We start from the raw sequence: 7,651 nt of genomic DNA on the forward strand, positions 1-7,651 counted from the left end.
TCGTGGGGCATCAATGATCATGAGGAAGGTGAGGGATCAGCCCAGAACTACACGGCAGGACCTGGTCAATGACCTGAAGAGAGCTGGGACCACAGTCTCAAAGAAAACCATTAGTAACACACTATGCCGTCATGGATTAAAATCCTGCAGCGCACGCAAGGTCCCCCTGCTCAAGCCAGCGCATGTCCAGGCCTCTCTGAAGTTTGCCAATGACCATCTGGATGATCCAGAGGAGGAATGGGAGAAGGTCATGTGGTCTGATGAGACAAAAATAGAGCTTTTTGGTCTAAACTAAACGTGTTTGGAGGAAGAAGAAGGATGAGTACAACCCCAAGAACACCATCCCAACTGTGAAGCATGGAGGTGGAAACATCATTCGTTGGGGATGCTTTTCTGCAAAGGGGACAGGACGACTGCACCGTATTGAGGGGAGGATGGATGGGGCCATGTATAGCGAGATCTTGGCCAACAACCTCCTTCCCTCAGTAAGAGCATTGAAGATGGGTCGTGGCTGGGTCTTCCAGCATGACAACCACCCGAAACACACAGCCAGGGCAACTAAGGAGTGGCTCCGTAAGAAGCATCTCAAGGTCCTGGAGTGGCCTAGCCAGTCTCCAGACCTAAACCCAATAGAACATCTTTGGAGGGAGCTGAAAGTCCGTATTGCCCAGCGACAGCCCCGAAACCTGAAGGATCTGGAGAAGGTCTGTATGGAGGAGTGGGCCAAAATCCCTGCTGCAGCCTTGAGGGGGTTAACATGCTTAAATGTCTTAATCACGTCGGCCACGGAGAAGGAGAGGCCACAGTCAGTGGGTCTCGTCAGTGGCACTTTGTTATCCTCAAAGCGGGAGAAGGTGGTGTTTAGGTTGTTTGGAAGCGAGACGTCGGTGTCGGCGATGTGGCTGGTTTTCCTTTTGTAGTCTGTGATTGTCTGTAGACCCTGCCACATACGTCTCGTGTCTGAGCCGTTGAATTGCGACTCTTTGCCAGTTTAATTGCCTTGCGGAGTGAGTAGCTACACTGTTTGTATTCTGCCATATTCCCAGTCACCTTGCCATGGTTGAATGCGGTGGTTCGCGCTTTCAGATTTGCACGAATGCTGCCATCTATCCACAGTTTCTGGTTAGGGTAGGTTTTAATAGTCACAGTGGGCACAACATCATCTATACACTTCCTGATAAACTCAGTCACCGTTTCAGTGTATTCGTCTAAATTATTTTTGGAAGCTACCCGGAACATATCCCAGTCTGCGTGATCAAAACAATCTTGAAGCTTGGATTCCGATTGGTCAGACCAGCGTTGAATAGTCCTTAGCACGAGTATTTCCTATTTGAGTTTCTGCCTATAGGAAGGGAGGAGCAAAATGGAGTCGTGGTCAGATTTGCCGAAAGGAGGGCGGGGGAGGGCCTTATAATCATCCCGGAAGTTCGAATAGCAATGGTCAAGGATTTTGGCAGTGCGAGTACAACAGTCGATATGTTGATAGAATTTCGGCAGCCTTGTCCAAAAATGTGCTTTGTTAAAATCAGTCAATTGAAATAAATTAACTAGGCCCTACTCTATGGATTTCACATGACTGGGCAGGGGGTGCAGCCATGGGTGGGCATAGGCCCACCCACTTGGCAGCCAGGCCCAGCCAATCATAATGAGTTTTTCCCCACAATAGGGCTTTATGCCATCCAATGCTCTGGCAACAGCTCTGGTGAACATTCCTGCAGTCAGCATGCCAATTGCACGCTCCCTCAAAACTTGAGACATCTGTGGCATCATGGGACCAACACTTTCCATGTTGCGTTTATATTTTTGTTCAGTTTAATTATCATTGGGGTACAATTAGAACTATAATAATGGTGTCCCAGTTTATCTAACCTGCTATCTCAGTCTACCAAATGCGAACTGAAAATACAGTGGGGAAAAAAAGTATTTAGTCAGCCACCAATTGTGCAAGTTCTCCCACTTAAAAAGATGAGAGAGGCCTGTAATTTTCATCATAGGTACACGTCAACTATGACAGACTAATTGAGGGAAAAAAATCCAGAAAATCACATTGTAGGATTCTTAATGAATTTATTTGCAAATTATGGTGGAAAATAAGTATTTGGTCACCTACAAACAAGCAAGATTTCTGGCTCTCACAGACCTGTAACTTCTTCTTTAAGAGGCTCCTCTGTCCTCCACTCGTTACCTGTATTAATGGCACCTGTTTGAACTTGTTATCAGTATAAAAGACACCTGTCCACAACCTCAAACAGTCACACTCCAAACTCCACTATGGCCAAGACCAAAGAGCTGTCAAAGGACACCAGAAACAACATTGTAGACCTGCACCAGGTTGGGAAGACTGAATCTGCAATAGGTAAGCAGCTTGGTTTGAAGAAATCAACTGTGGGAGCAATTATTAGGAAATGGAAGACATACAAGACCACTGATAATCTCCCTCGATCTGGGGCTCCACGCAAGTTCTCACCCCGTGGGGTCAAAATGATCACAAGAACGGTGAACAAAAATCCCAGAACCACACGGGGGGACCTAGTGAATGACCTGCAGAGAGCTGGGACCAAAGTAACAAAGCCTACCATCAGTAACACACTACGCCGCCAGGGACTCAAATCCTGCAGTGCAAGACGTGTCCCCCTGCTTAAGCCAGTACATGTCCAGGCCCGTCTGAAGTTTGCTAGAGTGCATTTGGATGATCCAGAAGAGGATTGGGAGAATGTCATATGGTCAGATGAAACCAAAATAGAACTTTTTTGGTAAAAACTCAACTCGTCGTGTTTGGAGGACAAAGAATGCTGAGTTGCATCCAAAGAACACCATACCTACTGTGAAGCATGGGGGTGGAAACATCATGCTTTGGGGCTGTTTTTCTGCAAAGGGACCAGGATGACTGATCTGTGTAAAGGAAAGAATGAATGGGGCCATGTATCGTGAGATTTTGAGTGAAAACCTCCTTCCATCAGCTAGGGCATTGAAGATGAAACGTGGCTGGGTCTTTCAGCATGACAATGATCCCAAACACACTGCCCGGGCAACGAAGGAGTGGCTTCGTAAGAAGCATTTCAAGGTCCTGGAGTGGCCTAGCCAGTCTCCAGATCTCAACCCCATAGAAAATCTTTGGAGGGAGTTGAAAGTCTGTGTTGCCCAGCGACAGCCCCAAAACATCACTGCTCTAGAGGAGATCTGCATGGAGGAATGGGCCAAAATACCAGCAACAGTGTGTGAAAACCTTGTGAAGACTTACAGAAAACATTTGACCTGTGTCATTGCCAACAAAGGGTATATAACAAAGTATTGAGAAACTTTTGTTATTGACCAAATACTTATTTTCCACCATAATTTGCAAATAAATTCATTAAAAATCCTACAATGTGATTTTCTGAAGAAAAAAAATCTCATTTTGTCTGTCATAGTTGACGTGTACCTACGATGAAAATTACAGGCCTCTCTCATCTTTTTAAGTGGGAGAACTTGCACAATTGGTGGCTGACAAAATACTTTTTTTCTCCACTGTATGTACACAAATGGGTGTGTCATGCCTCCTGTGAATATGATATCAAACATTTGTTTTTTGTGTGAGGATTTCAGAAATGTATCATGTGTTGAGATAATATTTTGGATAGATGTCAAAAGAGGTTACAGAAGACAGAAATGTGAAAGGTGTCCCACTTATTCCGATATCACCCTACATCCTCTGATGTCGTTCCACACACTATTAATAGGCATTTCGCCACCTGACTGAGGAAACAAAATAGATCTCTGCCACCTGTTTTTCCGCAATGATCATTAACCTTTTGTCGGGTGGCATGCATTGACGCTGCATGTTGTCTCGGATGTTTGGGAAGCACTCCCAACTTCCCACTCAGTTTTTCTACATGGTCAGTGACCCATCGAGAAGGTGTGCTTTCTTTCTCACTTTGAAGAGGTTCTGAGACCATGTGACAATGAGGAGAAGAGATCCACAATTACTGATATGGACTGGAGTCTTCTCGAGGTAGGGACTGCAGATCATTGCGGTCCGTCTTCTGTCCGAGGGTGTGTGTGTGTTTGAGAGAGAGAAAGAGTCATAGAGAATGGATAGAGGAGGACCATTGAAAGTCACATGCCAAATTGACTGAAGTGAATTCTTAATGTAGCGCCATCATCTGACATGACACACACAGACTGAGAGTGACAGTGCCCACCTCTGTCAGACGTACTTCTTTCTCTCTTTACGACCGCTTCATTAAAAGATGAAAGCGCTTAGGAGCTTCCTGTTGCATGCTGGGAAGTGAGGGTTGTTTACCTCAATGTGACTGACAGCTGCAAGTTAACATAACAGTGTTATGACAACTGGTGTACTGTGTAACATATACAGTGAGGGAAAAAAGTATTTGATCCCCTGCTGATTTTGTACGTTTGCCCACTGACAAAGAAATGATCAGTCTATAATTTTAATGGTAGCTTTATTTGAACAGTGAGAATAAATAAAATAACTGTCAATCTCCCTCGGCCTGGGGCTCCATGCAAGATCTCACCTCGTGGAGTTGCAATGATCATGAGAACGGTGAGGAATCAGCCCAGAACTACATGGGAGGATCTTGTCAATGATCTCAAGGCAGCTGGGACCATAGTCACCAAGAAAACAATTGGTAACACACTACGCCGTGAAGGACTGAAATCCTGCAGCGCCCGCAAGGTCCCCCTGCTCAAGAAAGCACATATACAGGGCCGTCTGAAGTTTGCCAATGAACATCTGAATGATTCAGAGGAGAACTGGGTGAAAGTGTTGTGGTCAGATGAGACCAAAATCGAGCTCTTTGGCATCAACTAAACTCGCCGTGTTTGGAGGAGGAGGAATGCTGCCTACGACCCCAAGAACACCATCCCCACCGTCAAACATGGAGGTGGAAACATTATGCTTTGGTGTTGTTTTTCTGCTAAGGGGACAGGATAACTTCACCGCATCAAAGGGACGATGGACGGGGCCATGTACCGTCAAATCTTGGGTGAGAACCTCCTTCCCTCAGCCAGGGCATTGAAAATGGGTCGTGGATGGGTATTCCAGCATGACAATGACCCAAAACACACGGCCAAGGCAACAAAGGAGTGGCTCAAGAAGAAGCACATTAAGGTCCTGGAGTGGCCTAGCCAGTCTCCAGACCTTAATCCCATAGAACATCTGTGGAGGGAGCTGAAGGTTCGAGTTGCCAAACGTCAGGCTCGAAACCTTAATGACTTGGAGAAGATCTGCAAAGAGGAGTGGGACAAAATCCCTCCAGAGATGTGTGCAAACCTGTTGGCCAACTACAAGAAACATCTAACCTCTGTGACTGCCAACAAGGGTTTTGCCACCAAGTACTAAGTCATGTTTTGCAGAGGGGTCAAATACTTATTTCCCTCATTAAAATACAAATCAATTTATAATATTTTTGACATGTGTTTTTCTGGATTTTTTTTGTTGTTATTCTGTCTCTCACTGTTCAAATAAACCTACCATTAAAATTATAGACTGATCATGTCTTGTCAGTGGGCAAACAAACAAAATCAGCAGGGGATCAAATACTTTTTTCCCTCACTGTAGCTTACGCTTCTCAATGAAGCTGTGTTGAGATTCTTCTTCTGTATTTGGTGTCTCATTCATAAAGAGATCAAATAAAAATGCTGCTACGAAGGGGACTTTTCAGAGATGGACAAATATGGCCGGACAATTGCTGTCACTCGCTCGGTGAAAAACATTCCTTGGTGTGTACAGTAACAATCTCAGGTTTCATTGGGGGAGTGGAAAATGTTGCTCAATGTGGTAGTAAATACTCACTGCGCACATGCTCAGGAATTCACTTGCTCAGAAAGCGTGATAAACAGAGTCAAAAGAAGACAAGCATTTTGGGACAGTACAATAACTTGGCCATGCATATCCCCCACTCAATTAGAGACCCACCATGGAAACAAGTGTGTACATGTGCGCTGAAAAATGCTTACATGTAACACACATAGGGCATTGTCCCCAACCCGTTTTTTCTTTCATCATCCATGTGTGTTTACAATCTCCTCTCTGGCAAAAAAAAAATACTCTGCATCACTCACAGCACAGGTTAGTCACAACACCTGTCTGACTTTGGTGCTAGAAAGCAGGCAATGCCAAGGCTGTGTTGATATGGCCAGAGACACACAGAGAGCCCTCGGGTCATTCTGTTGATCAGATAAAAATGTGTTTCATGCTTTTTTAGCTAGCAGTGACCTAGCTAGTTGTTTTGTAAAGTGCAGGCTGTATCTGCTCAACTCTTCCCACGCAGTTAAGCTTGGGGAGGGTGGTGGTGGGGGTGAGGGTGAGGGGGGTAATGGAGTCACTACTTTGTTATGAGGCCCTGTGTGTGCGCCAGCGCAGCGCCGGGTTCAGGAGGGTGCTTGTGTTCCCTGCTCTGAACTCCAGCAACCCTTCAGCGAACTAGAGCGAGTGAGAGAGGGAGGGAGAGAGAGAAAGAGGGTGAGTGAGTGAGCAAGATAACATGCACCGTTTGACCTTGCTGCCAACAGGGTGGAAAGCTGTGCTGTTGTGCCCCTCCATCTGTGATACGACCCACACCGGGCCTCTAGCCTCATTTGCGTTGATGTGACAACAACACCCAACCCCTCCCACATTGAAAACCCCTCACCCATGTTCTTTTCTACTTGAGCAATCTGATAAGGGAGGGAGAGCTGGTGCCAGGTGTATCTCCAGAGCAGGAAAACTAATCCTCTGTGCTCCCCAATAGGAAAGTGTTATTAGGCTTTGTGTGCGCCAATCACTAACCAGCTAGGCTGTCACTACGATTACAACATGTTTCCCGCAAAAGGGGGTGTAAACAAATATCAAACCAGAACAGGGTTCACTTTGAGAAATACCACCCACCTCTGTAGAACTATGTAGGCCGTGGGCTGCATTTACTAAGACCCCCTGATCTAAGCTTGCTAACTAGGCTAATGGTGCGTTTGGATGGTTCTCTGGATCTCGTGTCTCCCAGTTGGTGAAGTCATAACTATGACATAAATGCATTTGAGTGCTTTTGTATTTGGACAACTCTTCAACCAATGAGATTTTAGCTAGATGGTTAAGCAAGCTAGCATTGCTAATAATACATGAGTTAGCATGCTTACATTGCAATGTGTCAAACCATAGACTGTATGGGTCAAACTACACTCGGCCTCCCGAGTGGCACAGTGCTAGCTGTGCCACTAGAGACCCTGGTTCGAATCCAGGCTCTGTCGTAGCTGGCCGTGACCGGGAGACCCATGGGGCAGCGCATAATTGGCCCTGCGTCGTCCAGGGTAGGGGAGGGAATGGCCGGCAGGGATGTAGAGCATGGTGTTTGCAACGCCAGGGTTGTGGGTTCAATTCCCATGGGAGGCCAGTATGAAAAATAAAATAATGTATGCACTAACTATAAGAGCGTCTGCTAAAATGATTTTTAAAAATTAAAATTTTAAACTATCTGCATTATCAAGATTGTAAATGGCTTTGTTTTACCATTATTTAGTCGGAAAGGTGAAAGGTCAGTGATTAAAGTCACAACGTGTAAACTGGTAATTCTGGCACAAATTTCCCACTTTGAACTCCGACTCGAGGGTCGTTCTAGTAGTTATTTCCGACTCACAATCTTTTAGCTCGGAATTTCCGACACCACTGAGGCACAAG

This window comes from Coregonus clupeaformis, chromosome 10 (genome assembly GCF_020615455.1).
Source record: "Coregonus clupeaformis isolate EN_2021a chromosome 10, ASM2061545v1, whole genome shotgun sequence".
NCBI classification, from domain to species: Eukaryota; Metazoa; Chordata; class Actinopteri; order Salmoniformes; family Salmonidae; genus Coregonus; species Coregonus clupeaformis.